Source organism: Saimiri boliviensis, chromosome 1 (genome assembly GCF_048565385.1).
Source record: "Saimiri boliviensis isolate mSaiBol1 chromosome 1, mSaiBol1.pri, whole genome shotgun sequence".
Lineage (NCBI taxonomy): Eukaryota > Metazoa > Chordata > Mammalia > Primates > Cebidae > Saimiri > Saimiri boliviensis.
This window is the reverse complement of record NC_133449.1, coordinates 41,045,427-41,064,503: the sequence shown is the minus strand read 5'-3', so window position 1 is coordinate 41,064,503 and position 19,077 is coordinate 41,045,427. Positions and strand designations below refer to the sequence as shown.

The 19,077-nt window shown below is 34.8% G+C and overlaps 1 long non-coding RNA gene across 2 annotated transcripts in view; it reads left to right on the top strand.

Moving 5' to 3' along the window:
* The window catches only part of LOC141580309 (uncharacterized), a 770,493-nt gene that overhangs the window by 304,663 nt on the left and 446,753 nt on the right, over positions 1–19,077 (top strand). For both annotated transcript variants that reach the window (XR_012512504.1, XR_012512515.1), the window contains exon 3: positions 5,574–5,687. This is a non-coding gene — a long non-coding RNA (uncharacterized LOC141580309). The remainder of the gene's footprint in view (positions 1–5,573; positions 5,688–19,077) is intronic.

The window sequence follows — 19,077 nt, the reverse complement described above, 5'->3', positions numbered from 1 at the left end:
GAGATCAGGCCACTGACTCCAGTCTGGGCAACAGAATGAGATTCTGTCTGAAAAAACAAAAAAAGGAAGCTCATGGGCCTTGTTTGCCTCTGCCTCTGAGAACTTGTAACCATAGCTTATCCCTCATGTGGACTTAAGATTTGACTTTTTCTTTGCATATTTTTACCATTAATCCTTATCACAAGCCAGCAAGTTGGAATGGTCCTGATTGTGTCCAGGAAATAATATTTTATTTTTAAATTCCCTTAGGTTTTAGGGGAACAGGTCATATTTGGTTACATGAGTAAGTTCGTTATCAGTGGTTTGTGAGATTTTGATGCACCCATCATTCGAGCAGTATATACTGAACCCAGTTTGTAGTCTTTTATCCCTCTGCCCCCTCTAACCCTTTTCCACAAGTTCCCAAAGTCCGTTGTATCATTCTTATGCCTTTGTGTTCTCCTAGCTTAGTTCCCTCTTATGAATGAGAACATACGATGTTTGGTTTTCCATTCCTGAGTTAGTCCACTTAGAATAATAGTCTCCAGTTCCAACCAGGTTGCTGCAAATGTTATTAATTCATTTCTTTTTATGGCTGAGTAGTATTCTCTCTGTGTGTGTGTGTGTATGTGTGTGTGTGTGTGTCTGTGTATCTGTGTGTGTGTGTGACAAATATATACATGTGACATATATATATGTGTATGTGTGTGTATACTTTATTCACTTGTTGATTTATGAGCAATTGGGCTGGATCAATATTTTTGCATTTGCAAATTGTGCTCCTATAAATGTGTGTAAAAGTATCTTTTTCAGATAATGACTTCTTTTCCTCTGGGTAGATACCCAATAGTGGGATTGCTGGATCAAATGGTAGTTCTACTTTTAGTTCCTTAAGGAATCTTCACACTGTTTTCCATCATAGTTGTACTGGTTTGCATTCCCACCAGCAGTGTAGAAATGTTCCCCTTTCACCACATCTATATCAGCATCTATTATTTTTTCATTTTTTGATTATGGCCAGAACAGCATGGTACTGGTATAAAAATAGGCACATAGACTAATGGAACAGAATTGAGAACCCAAAAATAAATCCAAATATTTGCTGCCAACCGATCTTAGACAAAGCAAACAAAAACATAAAGTGGGGAAAAGACACCGTATTCAACAAATGGTGCTGAGATAATTGGCAAGCCACATGTAGAAAAATGAAACTGAATCTTCATCTCTCACCTTATACAAAAATCAACTCATGATAGATAAAGGACTTAAATCTAAAACCTGAAACTGAAAAATTTTACAAAAAACTATTAAAAAACTCTAGAAAACTATTTTTAAAAAGATAACATCAGAAAAATCCTTCTAGAAATCGGCTTAGGCAAAGACTTTATGACCAAGAACTCAAAGGCAAATGCAGCAAAACAAAGATAAATAGGTGGGATTTAATTAAACTAAAGAGCTTCTGCATAGCAAAAGAAACAATCAGCAGAGTAAACAGACAGTCCACTGAGGGGAAGAAAAATCTTTACAATTGATACATCTGACAAGGGACTGATATTCAGAATCTACAGGGAACTCAAACTAATTAGCAAGAAAAAATCATAGAATCCCATCAAAAAGTGCACTAAGAATGTGAATAGAAAATTCTTAAAGGAAGATATACAAATGGCCAACACACATATGAAAAAATGCTCAGCATCACTAATGATCAGAGAAACGCAAATCAAAACAACACTACCTTATACCAGCAAGAATGGCCAAAGTGATCAACATATAGATGGCAATCCTTATGAAAACCCCAGTGGCATTTGTTAAGGCAGTAGAAAAAAATGTGGAAATACATGTAGAATCACAAAACACCTCAAAAGCCAAAGCATTCTTGAGAATGAGCAACAAAGTGCAAGAATCACTTAACTGTCTTCAAAATATACTACAAAACAATAGTCATCAAAGCAGTATGGTACTGGCATAAAAACAGACACATGGATCAGAAGAGAGAACCCAGAAATAAATCCACTCATCTATAGTCGACTAATCTGTAAGCATGCCATGAACACAAAGTGGGAGAAGGGTAATCTTTTTAACAAATGGTGTTGGGAAAACTGGGTGTCTATGTGCAGAAGAATGAAAGTTGACCTTGCATTATGTGATAGACAAAAATCAACTAAAAATGGATTTAAAAACTTAAAAGTAATGCCTGAAACTATAAAAGTACTAGAAGAAAACACATGGAAAATGTTTCTTGACATTTGGGCAGTGGATTTTTGGATATAACCCCAAAAGCATAGAAAACAGAAGCAAAAATAGAGAAATGGGATTGCATCAAGCTCAAAAGCTTATGCACTGCAACAGGGACAATCCACAAAGTGAAAAGGCAACTGAAGTATTTGCACACTATATCTGATAAAGAGTTAATCCCCAAAATACATAAGAAGCTCATACAAGTAAATAGTAAAAAGCTTTTAAAAAAATTGGCCAAGGACCTAATTAAACATTTCTCAAAAGATGATATACAAATGGTCAACAAGTATATGAAAATGTGCTCACAATCCTTGATCATCAGAGAAATGTAAATCAAAACCACAATGAGATATCACCTCATACCTATTAAAATAGCTATTATTAGAAAGACTGAAGATACAAATGTTGTTGAGGATGTGGAGAAAAGGGAATTTTTGAACAATCTTGGTGGGAATGTAACTTGGTATTGCTATTTTGGAAAATAGTATGAAGCTTCCTCAAATGATTATGAATATAACTATCCTGTGATGTAGGAATTCCACTTACGATTATATATCCAAAGGAAATGAAATTGGTATGTTGAGAAGAGATATATCTGCACTTCTATGTTCATACAGAGTGATTCCTACCTAATAGTGAATATATAGAAAAAACTTAAACATTCATTGACGATGAATAAAGGAAATGTTTTACATATATACATTGTATATATGTATATATATATATACACACACATATACAATGGAATCATATATAATGATATATACACAATGAGATAGCATATATATATATATATATATATATATATATATATACACAATGGAGTATCATATACATGACATCTATACAATGGGATATCATATATGATATATGTACAATAGAATATATGTATATGATATATACATAATAGAATATTATTCAGTCATTAAAAAGAAAGAAATAGTATTAGTACATTCTCATGTTGCTAGTAAAGATATACCTGAGACTGGGTAAATTATAAAAGAAAGAGGTTTAATTGACTCACAGTTGAGCATGGCTAGGAAGGCCTCAATCATAGTGGAAGGGGAAGAAAACACCTCCTTCTTCATGTGACAGCAGGAAGGAGAAGTGCCCAGCAAAAGGGAAAAAAATCTTATAAAACTATCAGCTCCTATGCAAACTCAAAACTCACTCATTACCTTGAGAACACCAAGGGGGTAGCCATCCCCATGTTTAATCCCCATGGGGATTATGGAAACTACAATCCAAGATGAGATTTGGATGGGGCACAACCAAACCATATCTCAAATCCCTCCATTTGTGACTACATGATTAAACCTGGAAGACATTATGCTTCCAGGACATTATGCTAAGTGAAATAAGCCAAATGCAGAAAGACAAATACTGCTGTTATCATTTATATGTGGAATCTAAAAATATCAAATTTGTAGAAGCAGAGAATAGAATAGTACTTTCCAGGGAATGGGGAAGGGAAAATAGGGAGATATTGGTTGAGGGGTCAGAGTTTCAGTTATGCATGATGAATAAGTTCTGGAGATCTAAGGTACAACAATGTGACTATAATTAACAGGATTTTATTGTATGCTTGAAATTAGTTAATAGAATAAATCTCAAGTGTTTACAGCACACAAAGAAAAAGAAGGAAAGTACTGTCAGGTTACAGATATGTTAGTATGAAGTGATTATTTTGCAGGGTATGTCTCTGATAACTCCTCAAATCGTACACCTTAAATATATACAGTCTTTGTCAAACAGTTTTCCATAAAAATTATTACTAACAAAGTATAAAGCAGAACAATAAGAAAAAAATGAGATGTGGTTTACAGTTGGTTAACATTTAAGAAGTACTGAATTAAAGCCTCAAATAGAGTATTTGCACATAATTTGGGCCAGGTTATTTATATGTCTAGCAATGTAACACTTGGCCTTTTACAACTAATAAAACTAGAAGTAATTCCAAGGCAGAAACTAAAGGGAGTATGTTTTGTTGTGCAGTATTCTTGGGCTTGGCAAGATATATGGTATTAATTTCACAGTCAGTCTGCTAGACTTCAACAAAAAGGGTTTAGTTAAAATTCATGACTTGAAGTATTGCTATATTTGCTTAATAAGCAACTCATACCCACTTCACCATAAGAAGCTATTTGATAAAGGAAATATGCCTGCCAGAGGTCACCTCTCAGCCTAAATATATCTTTTGCACAAAACATTTACAATTCTGCCTCTAAAACAATGGTTGTTTTTCTCACTAAGAGTCTTGATATATCTTTAAAAATAATTGCCCTGTGCTTCCAAGTGCTCAATGATAAATGAGGTTGGATTGCAGATCTGTATTCTTTGCTAAGTTAGATACATTTTGTCAGTTTCCTGTAGAATATCTTGCATCACTATTTAAGGAAACTTATGAATGTGCCTCCTGTTATTTTTAGAGACAGCAGAGATTTCCTTGTGGTACCTTTTATACATATTGACACTAAAGTTACAATAACTTTGTAAGTAGGTTTATGGAAAATATTCAGAAGATAGAATAAATGCTGAATAAGAAAAAGCCTACATATCCATTTTATGCCATGAAAACTATGATTAATAATATTGTATTGTAACTAGAACGTCACTAAGAGAATAGATTTTTGGTGCTCTAAACACACACACACCATAAACTATATGATATTACAGATGTTAATTTGTTTGACCACAGCAGTCGTTTTATCATGTGTATGTATCAAAACACCGTTTTGTACACCTTGAATACAGACAATAAAAATCAAGTTTTAGAAGAGTCATGGGCATCACAATAAGTGTTTATTATCTCATTAATAATCACAGAAAAAACATTTTGGAACTACTACTTTAATAAAGGCATAAATCAGAAAGCTACCTATTTTCTGTGGAGGAAAATAGACACCTTCAAAACGTTCTGAATAGCAGTTCAACCAAAGCTTTGGGAATCTGCCTAATCTTAGGCTCAAAAAGCCTCTTTAAAGAAATTTATCCCAAATAAATGGTTAAAATATGCAATAATATTTTACTATCATATTTCATTCTTGCACTGAAGTGTGTAATAATATTTCATTATGGTATTCTTTATATTACTGAAAAATACAACATATCTCTCATAGTAAGGATGGTCTAAATTCTGATATAATACATATAATACACAAAATGCAAATCTCAAGTATTAAAATTATAGAGATGATTATATTGACATGGAAATATATAGTATTAACAAAAAGCATGCTACAAACCATTATGAACCACTTAAAAATATCCGGGAGGATATACCATTTGTAAAAAGTGAACTACAGATTTTGTTCTGATTTCATCCGTTTTTTCACTTAGGTACTTTTATTTTCCAGGCTGCATGCCAGAATACGACACTTAATTGACATGTCTTCTTAAACTCCTCTGATTTGGGAAAGTCTGTCATTCTTTCCTGCTTTTCATGACCTTGACACCTTTGAAGAGAAGTGGTAAGATGGTTTTTAGATTGTCTCTCAATTGTGATTTGTCTGATGTTTTTCTCATTATTGGGCATTATAGGTGTGATGGGTTTTGCAGAACAACACTACAGAAGTGTAGTGTCATTCTCATCTTATTGTATTAAGAGGTATATGACAGCAGCAAGACTCATTGCGGGTTATCTTATCCATGATTACTTGGTTAAGGTGATATTTTCCAGGTTTCTCAAGCTCCCTGACAACAAAATCTTTTGCAGATTTCCAAAGCTTTGGTCAAACTACCATTCAGAACGTTTTGAAGGTGTCTAAATAGCTTATCTTCGTAGCTGTTTTTCTGAGACATGAATCTTCTAATTTCTTATCTTAGGAATTCTCTATCTAGTTGTTTAGTAGAAACTGAATAACACAGAATTTTCTTCCTAGACAAATTGTTCTGATGACAGGAGAGGAGAGGGCTTACTCCTTTGTGCTGTCTTGGTATACTAGAAACATGTTCACTTTATTCATTCCTGACTTCCATGAATTCCACCTGTGCCTAAGAATCCATTTTGGTTCATTCTTTGGAAAAAAGAATATGATCAAAGTATACTTCTCACATTATCACTTGAATGTCTGAAAATCTGAGTTAAAGAGATAGTAGAATTTGATTATATAAAAAAATTGTACACCAGAAAGTGTTAATTTCCTTAATAGAGAACTGCTATAAATATTTAATAAGAAATGGGCAAATGGTATGTTCATATAATTTATAGTAAAGAAAATATAATGTCAAATATTTAAAATGATGCCAGTTTACTCTTAATGTGCTAAATATAAATCAAAATTATGACGTGATCACATTTAAAAATTATTAGTGTAGCAAAGACTAGAATGCTTAATCACAAACTGTGTTGGAAATGGTTTGGGAGAACAAACACTTCTCATTGTTTATGGAAAAGTAAATTGGTAAAATCAATATGAGAGCAATTGTACATTTTCTCTCAAAATAGAAATGCACTTTTTGTACCCTTCAGGTCCACTTCTACGTTCGAACTTTAATATATATCATACGTATATAATAAACATAGATATGCCAGCATATGCATAAAGTAACTTACATCTAAGGATATTTTTTGTGGCAAGAGATTAGTTAAATGAATTGTTCCAACAGCAACTATAAAGAGCTAAGCAGCTACATGTGTAACAGTAGGAAAACATGTCCACGATATTTTGTAAAGATAAAATAAAAACAAAAACGAAAAGGATAGAATGATTTGTAAGATAGGTTTCTGTTTGAATTGGAAGTTAAGACTACCATCTGGCCAGTTGGGCTTCTCATGCCTCTGAATCAACAGGAAAGAAAGAGTTACTGTGAAGGCTAGGTTGATTGATCTGACTACCAAGAGGAAATTTGACTACTGCTCCACAATGTTGGTAAGGAAGTTTAGGTCTGGAATATAGAATATACCATAAGATGTCTCTTAGTATTACTGTGCCTTGTGATTATGGTCAATAGAAAACCACAGCAATGCAATCCAGTGGTGACTATGAATGACCAAGATCCTTCAGAAATGAACATTTGGGTCAATCCATGATATAAAAAAGCATGACCAATTGATGTGTTTGCTGAAGACAAAAGGAATACAGAATGGGTCATGGAAGATGGGAATTATAAATACCAGCTAGGCGAGGTGCAGTGGCTCACATCTGTAATCCCAGCACTTTGGGAGGCCAAGGCAGGTGGATCACCAGGTCAGGAGTTTGAGACCAGCCTGACCAACATGGTGAAACCCCGTCTCTACTAAAAATATAAAAAAAATTAGCCAGGCATGATGGTGCACACCTGTAATCCCAGCTACTCAGGAGGCTGAGGCAAAAGAGTTGCTTGAACTGGGGAGGCAGAGGTTGCAGTGAGCCAAGATCAGGCCATTGCACTTCAGTGTGGGTGATAGAGCAAGATTCTGTCTCTAAATAAATAAATAAATAAATACCAGCTACAACCACATGGCCATTTACAGAAAGGAGAATTGTAATGCCTATGAGTATTTACTCTTTATTTTGTTATAAATATGTATCTATATCCATATATGCACATTTATGTTTATAGATATATACTTCTTTCATTTCCTTATTATGTTATATTATTGACTCTTCCTGGTCTCTAGCTTTCTGATTGTGTATCTTGGGATTTGTCATAATTAGGCAAGCTAATTCCTTATAATATATCTGTTTCTAATATATCCTATTGGTCTATATGTTGGTTTGTATATATAACAATAGGATATATGTCACACACATATCTTTATAATATATATGATATATATATATATATATATATATATATATATATATATATATAGAGAGAGAGAGAGAGAGAGAGAGAGAGAGAGAGAGGTAGGAAACACCTACCTCTCAGTGATTCAGTTTTCTCTCTAAAAAAATGAGGGAATTAAACTAGAATAACTGCATGTTTCCTTTCAGCTGTTGCCTTCCATTTAATACAGTAATTTCCCTATAGATGGTCTCTCAATTTCTCTCATGAGTTTAGGTTCTATTTTTCTCTCTGTTTACTTGTTATTTTCCCTGTAATTACAGTATGCTCAGTATGTCCCAAATTGACCATGCCTATTAAGAAAGGCATTTCCTCTCTTCTGTTATTTTCTAAGGTACCAGGTTTTTGTTTTTTAGGAATGACCAAATTTGAGATTGTCTCTTCTCTCTGGGCAAGGCAGTACTTTGATTATTTGTGATGATAATTAAACAAATACTGTATAAGACTAAGGAAAGAAGCATATCACAGAGCTTTACACTCTCAGTTCTTTATGAAGTACAATACCAAGTAACACAGAACTGCTATACACCCAGAATTCTTCAGTTATCTAAACAGTTCTGGATTCTGGAGCTGACATCCATATCCAGGCAATGGGGATGTATGACCATAGGGTTGCTGCAGCCTTCCAAGGTCTTTATGGAGACTACTCATATGCATCTCTGCTAAAGAGAAGAAAACCTTTCTAGCTCTTTTTATTGTTTTATTTTTAAATAACGGTGAATCTATATTGATACTAAATAGCAATTTTCTCTTATCTTGGTATATTTGGCTTATGAAGAGTTGATAAGACTTTATCTTATTATTGATTACTTGTGTTCCCCATGAGAAGAAAAGGATTATTTCATGATGCTTTCAGAGGGCTCATTCCTTTGTGAAGGATTTCCAGAGATTCTCCTATAACATGCTCCCAGACTTCAGATTTGTCTCTTGCTCATCCCTCTTACCAATTCTCATGCCAAATCCATCATAGAAGTGATATACCTTTGGCAATGAATCCATCCTGTGGATTCCCTGCATCCCCAATGCTGCCTTTATATGCAGGACCCTCAGCACATTCTACCATAATTCTGCAAAATATGCTCAAAACATCCTCTAGTTCTGATTTTCTCACTACAAATCCATGCATTATGCTCATTATTCTGATGAATTTGCTGTAAATCTTGCTTTTTTTTTTCTTTCTGTCATACCTTTGCTGAGAAATCCAACAGTGATTCTGATGAGGGTTCAAAGTCATTCACACTTTAAGGGATGTTTATAATCAGTTCCACTTTCCATACCTGTCAATATCTCATGACTCCTCCTAATCAACCACCAAGCTTCACTAATTATACTCCCCAAATATATCTTTTCTTATACACAATTTACTCCATGCAGAAAAGACATTATTTTGATAGATATATTCATAGAAAGATAAATATACAAATATAAATATATAACTTTATCAGTATGCATATTTAATTTCATAAGTAAAAACTGTATTCAGATGGACAATGGTTTGAAATCTGTTTATGACTCCAACTGAGCTGAACAAATGTGGACACATTATTTAATCTTTCTGAGCCTCAAATATTTAATCCTGCTGAATTATTTTGAGGATTAAATGAAGTAGAATACTTAAGTTGTCTATTGTCTGGCATATAGTACTTAATAAATTAATGCATATTTCTTGATTTGATAAAGTAATGCATATTACTTGATTTAGGTTCTATTTCTTTTCTCTGTTTCCAAGCTGCAGTAGTCTGGGTCCAATCAGGAGACAGAATCCAGACAACAGGTTATATAAGGGAAGTTAATATAAAGAATTATTAACTAAGATAAAAGGGAAACTATATAAAGAAACTCTACATGGGAGCCTAGGGTTGAGGAAGAGTGCCCAAGGGAGGACAAACTTGCAAGGGGTATGTTTCAGACCTTGCTGGGGAAGGTATAGGTTAGCCTGATGGATAGCAGAGGTGTTTATTGGTTAGGCCAGGTCTCAGCTGGTCTAGAGTTCCTGGGCAAGCAGGATAGGTTAGGTAGGTTAGCAGGTGGTGGTGTGGTTGTTTAGTGAGAGTTGTGCCTGCCATGGTAGAAGACCTGTAGCACATACAGGCTGGCATGAGAGTGGGGGTTAGAAACACTGCTTGGTGTGTGATCCTCCAGGTCAGAAGCAGATATTGAAAGTCTACTCATCTACGTCTCATGAACATAGAGGCAAAAATCCTATTAAACTATTAGCAAAATCAAATCCAGAAATATATGAAAAGGATTCTATATCATAACCAAGTGGGGTTTATCTCAGAAATACAAAGTTGATTTAATGTTTGTAAATCAATCCACTATGTTAACTGAAATAGGGGAAAAAACCCAAATGATTATCTAGATAGAAAAAGCAGTTGACAAAATTCAAAAAAAAAAAAAAAAAGAGAAAGTCCACTCAGAGAAGTCCAGGTGCTGATGTGACAGAAGGCCATCAAAGCCACACCTACATGTGTGAAGGGATCTGGTTTCCATGTCTAGAGGACTGAAGAAAAGGTTATTGATAGGTCTAGGATGCAACAAGGTCTCAATGGAACCAACTGGTGGCTGGGACAGATTCCACTGGATGTCTGAATACCCATAGAGCTAACCTCTTCTTCTGCAGTATCTCTCCATACCCTCTGCTGAGAAAGCTTAACATGATGCTCATTAGAATAAAAAGTTTTAAAGGAATCCTTGGTTTAGTACAGAGCTTATAGTGAAGGGTGAATTCAGAGATGAAAAGCAATAATTTGATAATTGGCACACAATCTATAATACCAGTTGGCTCTGTCTTATTAAGATAAAATATTCTCCTGTTGTATTTCACCTGAAGAGACAACCTTCTTTTATAGGAAATGGGGTTCCTAACGGATTAAACAGGAATAAGCATTTGTTGCTTCACTTTGTAATAACTGAGTCATGTGATAATGGCTGAGTCAGCACTTGAATATAGATCCAACTCTTATTCATGGAGCCATACTTTAAATGTATTTAGCATCATTTTTTGTGTTGGTTTATTCTAGAGCAGAAAGAAACTGTATTTGCAGGATTAAACATCAAAAATGTATTTGAATCATTCAGATAGTCTTTTTGTGGGCAGCAAAAATTTTAAAACTCTTGTTTATTGATGTTTTGTCTCTCTCTTAATCTCACCTAACAAATCTATTGTGTTCCCTTGTTAATAAGCAAGCATGTTCCCACAGTGGGCCAAAACATTTCAGAAATTTCCCATGCCCTCAGATTTCTATTACTTTGAGGCACATGGTCTTATTTCTTTTAAGCTTTAGTGAGAGCATTGGGTCCTTTTCTCTCAGCTCTATTCTAATTATTTTAATTTGTATATCTGACCAAGGTGCATTATAAATTTGAACATGTCCACTGATCATTAAAACAGGTCAAGCCCAATCAGTAAACTTTGATTTTTAGTCTTTTCATTCTTTTTAAAAATGTAATAAATACTTATTGCTTAGGAACTCATTTAATGGGAGATATCAATACCCTTTTATTTTTTACCAGACTCACTTTCATGTGCCTTTGAGTTCATGTGCAAATTTGATTTCCTTAGCCTGATCAATGCAAGACTTCCTACCCTCTCTCACTGTTGCTGTGAAGTGGAAGACTGGGCTTGAATCCTGGAGCTACACTAGGCTAATAGTGCTATTTTCTGTAAGCTTAGGACAATTTATGTATGTGAAAATACTTTGCACAAATTGTAAAAATTAAATTGTAAAAATGTACAAGAATACCGGATAATTATTTTAAGGATGGTAGTGATGATTCTGAGGGCTAGAATATTTATGGATACAGTGGAGAAGCCCCCTCTCGGGTCAACATTTTCTAGACAATGTCCACATTAAACTTACACTTTCTGCTTCCTAGGAAGAATATCTCAGGCTTTCTCTTAGCTCTTCTCCCCTTGCTGTTTTCTTTGCTGTGCTGTGTCATTCTTGGCATTTTTGTGGGATCTACATAAAACAGAAGATAATACAATTTTAGAACAGCTGGTTTCTGGATCAATGTTGGAGACTCATTTTTAGTAATTTTCCAATTTAATAAAACAGAATGTGTTTATATTGATTTCAAAATGACAGAGCAAATGAGAACAGTTATAATTCAATATATCCAAGAACAATTGATGAGGAAAATTACAAATAGCTAGTTCAAACTGACATTGATTCACACTGAAATGAAGAAAAGAGATATATATGTATACCTCATTTTCATGTTAACCAAAGCATTATCAACTTTTGATCTATCAAATAAATTTCATAGTATACTTTTCATGTGTAACTATATATAAGATTAATAACACTATCTTTGGTGAACCACAACTTATTTTTCAAGCCCCTGCTTTGAGCTTGGTGTTTTAATCGCCATAAATATTTGAGGTAGACATAATTATGTCCATAATTATAGCAAAGTGCTAGGTGCAGACTAGAATTTTGTGTACAGTGGCATAATTACAAAAATTACATCTAGATCTGTCTTTAACTCTGCTTCTTTTACCCTGCCTATCTTTAAATATAAAAAAGTGATTACAATTGTAAAATAGCATGAATAGAAATAATATGTTGTAGTCAGTGAGAAGATATTGCCCTTTTTAAACACAATAATTATAGGACAATAATTCTCAAACTGAAATAATATAAAGATTTTATTTTAAGAAAAACTTACGAAATTCTAGTGTTAATTTAAATGTTTTATAACATTATAAATGCACAAAGATAAAACTGGGTATACATTTCTTATGTTTATGCTTCTTCAGCCACTTAAAACCAATTAATTAATACTTACAAATTAAGTATTAACAAAATTACAAACCAATAACATCCTATTTAGAAGCACTAGATAGGTCAGGTGAGGTGACTCACACCTGTAATCCTAGCATTTTGGGAGGCCGAGGAGGGCAGATCATGAGGTCAGGAGATCAAGACCATCCTGGCCAACATGGTGAAACCTCATCTGTACTAAAAATTCAAAAAAATAAATTAGCTGGATGTTGTGGCATGTGCCTGTAGCCACAGCTACTTGAGAGGCTGAGGCAGGAGAATCTCTTGAACCTGGGAGGCAGAGGCTGCAGTGAGCCGAGATCATGCCATTACATTCTAGCCTGGCAACAGAGTGAGACTCCATCTAAAAAAAAAAAAGAAGAAAGAAAGACAGACAGACAGACTAGATAATCTGTTAATGTGCTAGATTGTACTTTGTGAAAATACAGTTGCTCTCTGCAATGAGAATATGATATATGATAATGACTGATAATAGTCTTGTTCTTTTACGTTCAGGTAGTTATATGTTTTGAGTTGACTCAGTTCTCTTGCCTCTTTGTGTTGTTTGGAGTTTTGTGAGACTTTTATTTTGCATATTTTCTTAATCTGTTTTGAGATGCTATAGCAGAATACCCAAGACAGGGGTAATTTATAATGAACAGAAATTTATTGGCTCATAGTTCTGGAGGCTGGACAGTTCAGTATCAAGATGCTGGCATTTTAGGAGGACATTATTGCTGCACCAACACATGGCAGAAGGTAAAAGGTAAAGAGAGAGAAAAGATAAATAGAGATATAAATGTTTCTAATTTGAAACATTTGTTACTATTATTTTATCCCATCACAATACATTCATTTATTCCATTGTTTTCAATATTTTTATTTATACTACTTGTTCATATAAGTTTTTAGTGACTTAAAAAATAAAGAATAATAGTTGTATTCAGTCCTGAGCCAAGCAATATACTATACTAATATTTATAACTTAAATAATTTTCTGTTTTTCCTGGATTTAATGCCATCTTTTTATACTTGATGTCATCTTACTCTATTTGCTTATCACTAATTCTTCCCAATCTCTCCAACAGAATATTATTTTCTAAATGATCATGTAAATAATCAATTTGTTCATTTTTCTTCCTGAAAATATTTCTTCTGGAATACCCCATCTTCCTACTTCAGTCTGGCCTGATTGCCTGCTAGCCTCTGCACATCAATCCTACATGTTTTACTTTCTCTCTATCTCACTCTCAGGGTGATGAAGCATATCCTTCAGTAGCTTTCTGAGAAAGGGCACAGGGAATTTTACTGATCTGAAAATATTTTTATTCTAATCTTAAACCATTTGGTGATTACCTGGATTTAATTTTCAATTGAACAGAACTTTTTTCCAAATTTGAAATCATTTTGACAGAATTCTATTGTTTAGGTTTTCTGTTGAGATGTCTTTATAAAAAATCTGTCGTAACTCCTTACCTTAGTCCTCCACCTTTCCAATCTTTTATGTGCAATTTTAAAAATTCTTTGTCATTCTCTGAAATGTTCTAATATCCTCTTTTAAATAAAGCACTGTTTTTTTTTTTTTTTTTTTGAGACGGAGTTTCACTCTTGTTACCCAGGCTGGAGTGCAATGGCGCGATCTCGGCTCACCGCAACCTCTGCCTCCTGGGTTCAGGCAATTCTCCTGCCTCAGCCTCCTGAGTAGCTGGGATTACAGGCACGTGCCACCACGCCCAGCTAATTTTTTGTATTTTTAGTAGAGACGGGGTCTCACCATGTTGACCAGGATGGTCTCGATCTCTCGACCTCGTGATCCACCCGCCTTGGCCTCCCAAAGTGCTGGGATTACAGTCTTGAGCCACCGCGCCCGGCCAAGCACTGTTCTTATTATGTGCAATGTCTTACATTATTTTCCTTAGGATATTAACAGTATTTGTGTTGAAATTTTATTTTCCTTTTTGTGGTATTTTTGTTTGTTGGTTCGAATATCTTTGAGGTTGAAAACTTCTTAAGTGTCCAGTGCCCTTGGTGGTTTACTCATAATTAAGAAAGAAGCACTAATAAATGATCGATAGGTCTGTATATGATCAGAACTTGCTGAATTGTGGGTTTCACTATAGATCAGGGTTTCTCAATCTTACTTTCTCAAGATTGAGAAATTGGGTTAATATTGACAGTCAGTATTTTTAGCAATATTGACATCTTGGGCAGGGTAATTCTTTTTTGTCTGTCCTCTGTATTGTTGGAGGTTTCACAGCATTCTTGGCCTCTATCAACTGGATGCCAGTAGCACCCTTCCCAGTTATGACAACTAAGAATGTCTCCAGATATTGCCAAACATTTCCTATAGGACCGCATTGCTGCAAGTGAGAATCATTGCCATGTAGTAACCAAGTAGGGACCTTGTCATTTTGCCCACCTGGCCATTTTTTGAGGTGATGTCCAAATGTTAGCTTCTGTAATTGTATTATTCAGTATTCTCCATAGAAATAGAACCAATAGGCTGTGTGTGTGTGTGTGTGTGTGTGTGTGTGTGTATGTGTGGCAGAGAGAGAGAAAGAGAGAAAAAGAAACAGGAGCCAGAGAGAGATTGAGAGAGAGAGAGAGAGAGAAAGAGAGAGAGATTTAAGGAATTTGTTCACATAGTTGTGACATCTGGTAAGTTCAAAATCTGTGAGATAAGCCAGTAGGCTAGAGACCCAGGAAGGAGGTGATACTGCAGTTTAAATCTAAAGGCAGTCTGCTGGTAGAATTATCTTTTCTTTAAAAGATGTCAGTATGTTTTCTGTTTAGGCCATTAGCTGATTAGATGAGGCCCATTCATATTATGAAGAGCAGTCTGCTTTACTCGAGGTCTACTGATTTAAATGTTAATTTAATCGAAGGAAAACCTTTATGGAAACATCTAGAATAATGTTTAATCAAATATCTGGTATTGTGGCCTACCCAAAATGGCACATCAAATTAACCAGCCTTTGTTTTTTCAAGGAAAAATCCTCCAGTCTCCTCCTGGGGGCAGCATATGCTTGGCTGTGAGAATTCTTGGAGTCACTGGTGGGAGGTAGAGTTTTCGGCAATTTCCCCTTCTCCGTATGGCAGATCTAGGTCTTCCTTCCTCTTTATGGTGCCTGGTGTGCTTATATCTGGAACTCAGATTCTCGTGTTTTGAGAATAATTCTCCAATATACGGCAAGAGTAGAGGATGGATAATTATTTGGATGTGGAAAAGACTTAGTATTCTAAATTCTCTTTATGTAAACATTCAATAAATCCCTCTCTTTTTAGTTCTACACCTTTCTTCAGTGTCTGCAGTGACCAGCACCTCCAGCTTCTGCCCCGAGCCTGTTGTAGCTCATACTTTGACATAGGTCTTGATAATGCCTCCATCTCTTTCCTTGCTGGGGTCACCTTTTCTTTACCCCATTGGTGAGAAAGAGCTTCCTATCCTAAGGTCATGAAGATGGCTGCACAAATGCTACCCAATACCAGACAGATGAGCTCTACAGCAGTTTACTTACCATACATGCATAGCCCAGGGGTATTGATATGGAGTCACACTGGGGTTGCACTTGGAAATACAGTGAATAAGCAAGGGATTGGGAGATAGGCTTTCTCATAATAAGAGAGTGCAGTGGCCTATGGTTCTCAGAGGAAACACGATTGTCTTATTTGAATAATTCTCTGAGGGCTGGTAGTAAACTGAAGCCCCACTACTCAGAGATAAGAAGGTATTGTGCCTGGTTCCCGTGATAGAGAGAATAGTTTGACTACAGGACCTTATCTGAGGAAGCAGAGTGGAAACATGTACTTACAGATAGGCCATTTGAGGTCTTCTTGATTTTACCAGATGTTAAGACAGTACATAATATTAATATAAGCTTTACATTACATTCCCATCTTCTTAAAGTTTGCTGACTTTTTTATTGACTGTCACTTCTGGTGACTTCCTTGTTCTTGTGGGGCATGCATATTTTACTTCCTAATTCTCATTTGAACGGGATTTCAGGAGGAAAATCCTCATGTCTATTCTGACATGTATAATAGTACCTCCTCTCTCTTTGTCATATTCACAAACCCATTATATAGTAGTACAGGCATATTGATAAGAAAGAAATAAAACTGTCTTTATATGCAGATGACATGATAGTATATGTAGAAAACGCTATAGAATCTATTCAAAAGCTACTAAAACAAACAAGTGAATTTATAAAGTTGCAAGATATGAGATTAATATACAAAATTCAATTGTATTTCTGTCTAATAGCAAAAAATGATCAGAAATAAAAGTAAAAGTTGCAACTGCATTAAAATAATGAAATACTTATTTAAAATGAGAACAATTAAAGACTGAATAAGACATATGACTTGTCCATGAGTTGAAAGAATTAATAATGTTAAAATGTTGATTTCCCTCAAATTCATCAGCAGATTGAATGTAATCTCAATAAAAATTCTAGCAGAAATTAACGACCTCATTCTAAAATGCATATCAAAATGGAAATACCTAGAATCACAAAAAGAACAAAATTGGAGGATTTGCAGTACCTCACTCAGAGACTTACTATAAACCACACGGATCAAGATTGTGTGACATCAATGTAAAGACAGACAAATCGGTCAATAGCAAAGAACTGAGAGTTCAGACTCAACCATACATGGTCTAGTCTTTCTACAGATATTCCAAGGTAATTCAATGGAAGAAGGATAACATTTTCAAAAAATTGTGAAATAATTAAATATGCTGTGCAAAAAATCTAAACCTAACCAAATAACAATAACAAAAGCCCTCCAAAAGCATTTCAAACCATGTCTTACTGTATATAAAAACTAACTCAAAATGAACCATAAACCTAAATTACAAACATAAAAATGGCAAACAGGAAAAGCACAGGAATATGTTCAGTTATAAAAAATGTCCTCAGATACAATACCAAATGCATAAACCAAAAAAGAAAAATTTGAAAAATTGGCTTTCATCAGAGTTAAGAACATCTGCTCTTTGACGTATACTTTAAACAGAATGAAAAGGCAAGCCATTGACTTGGAGAAAGTATTTTAAAATTACATATCTGATAGAGAACTTATGTCCAGAACAATAAAGAACTTTCAAAGTTCAATAATAAAAACCAAACAAACTAATTTGAAAGCCTGACTAAAGACTCGGTTTTTTGACCAAAAGAGACTATAGTTTATAAAAACAACTGTAGAGAGCTGAAAGGACTGTATCGTAGGTCAAGTGCCAGCTTAGCTGCAGTAGAATAGAACACCAGGTAAACTTATAATGTTTTTGACTCCAGTAGCTGGCTTTCAGATAGCATCTTCAGACTCACCTGGGGCCTGGGGAAACTTGCTATCCTGAAGGGAAGGATACAATTTGCTAACTGCTGATCATAGAGACCTAGGACCTTGAGTAGACATATGTAGAAGCCAGGTAGTAGTTACAGCAGGCCATGGGTGAGATCCAGTGCTGTGCTGCCTTTGCATCTGATTCAGAGTAGTCCCAGTGGTGCTGGCCATAGGAGTGCTTGCATCACCACATCCCCAATTCTAGGAGACTCAGCACAGAGAGATAAAGACTGTTGTTTGGGAGAAAGTAAGAGAGTATTGTTTCTGCCTGGTAATTCAGAGAATTCTTCTAGATCTTATACAAGATCACCAAAGCAGTACCTCTATGAAGTTGCAAAAACCATGTTTTTATTGGGCTTTGCATGTCTCCTAGAGCAGATACAGCTTAGATCACAACACCCAAGTCCTTTTGAATATGTGAAAAGACTTCCCAAGAAGGACAAACAGAAACAAGCCCAACCTGCAAAGATGACAATAAATTTCTGACTCTTCTATGCCCAGAGACTGACAAACATGAGGAAAACATAATCTCATCAAATGAATTATATAAGGCACCAGGAACCAATGTTGGAGAAATAGAAGTATGTGACCTTTCAGAGAAGTCAAAATAGCTGTTTTGAGGAAACTCACAGAAGAAGATAACACAGTGGAGTAATTCAGAATTCTATTAGATAATTTTAACAAAGAGATTGACATAATTAAAGAGAATCAAGCAGAAATTCTAGAGCTGAAAATTCATTGACATACTGAAGAATGTATCAGTCTCTTAATAGAATAATTGATCAAATGGAAGAAAGAATTAGTGAACTTGAAGACAGGCTATTTGAATATATACAGTCAGAGAAGACAAAGAAAAAAGAATAAAAATAATTAAACATGCCTACAAGATCTAGAAAATAACCTCAAAAGGGAAAATCTAAGTTATTGGTCTTAAATAAGTAGAGAAAAAGATACATGTAGAAAGTTTACTAAAAAG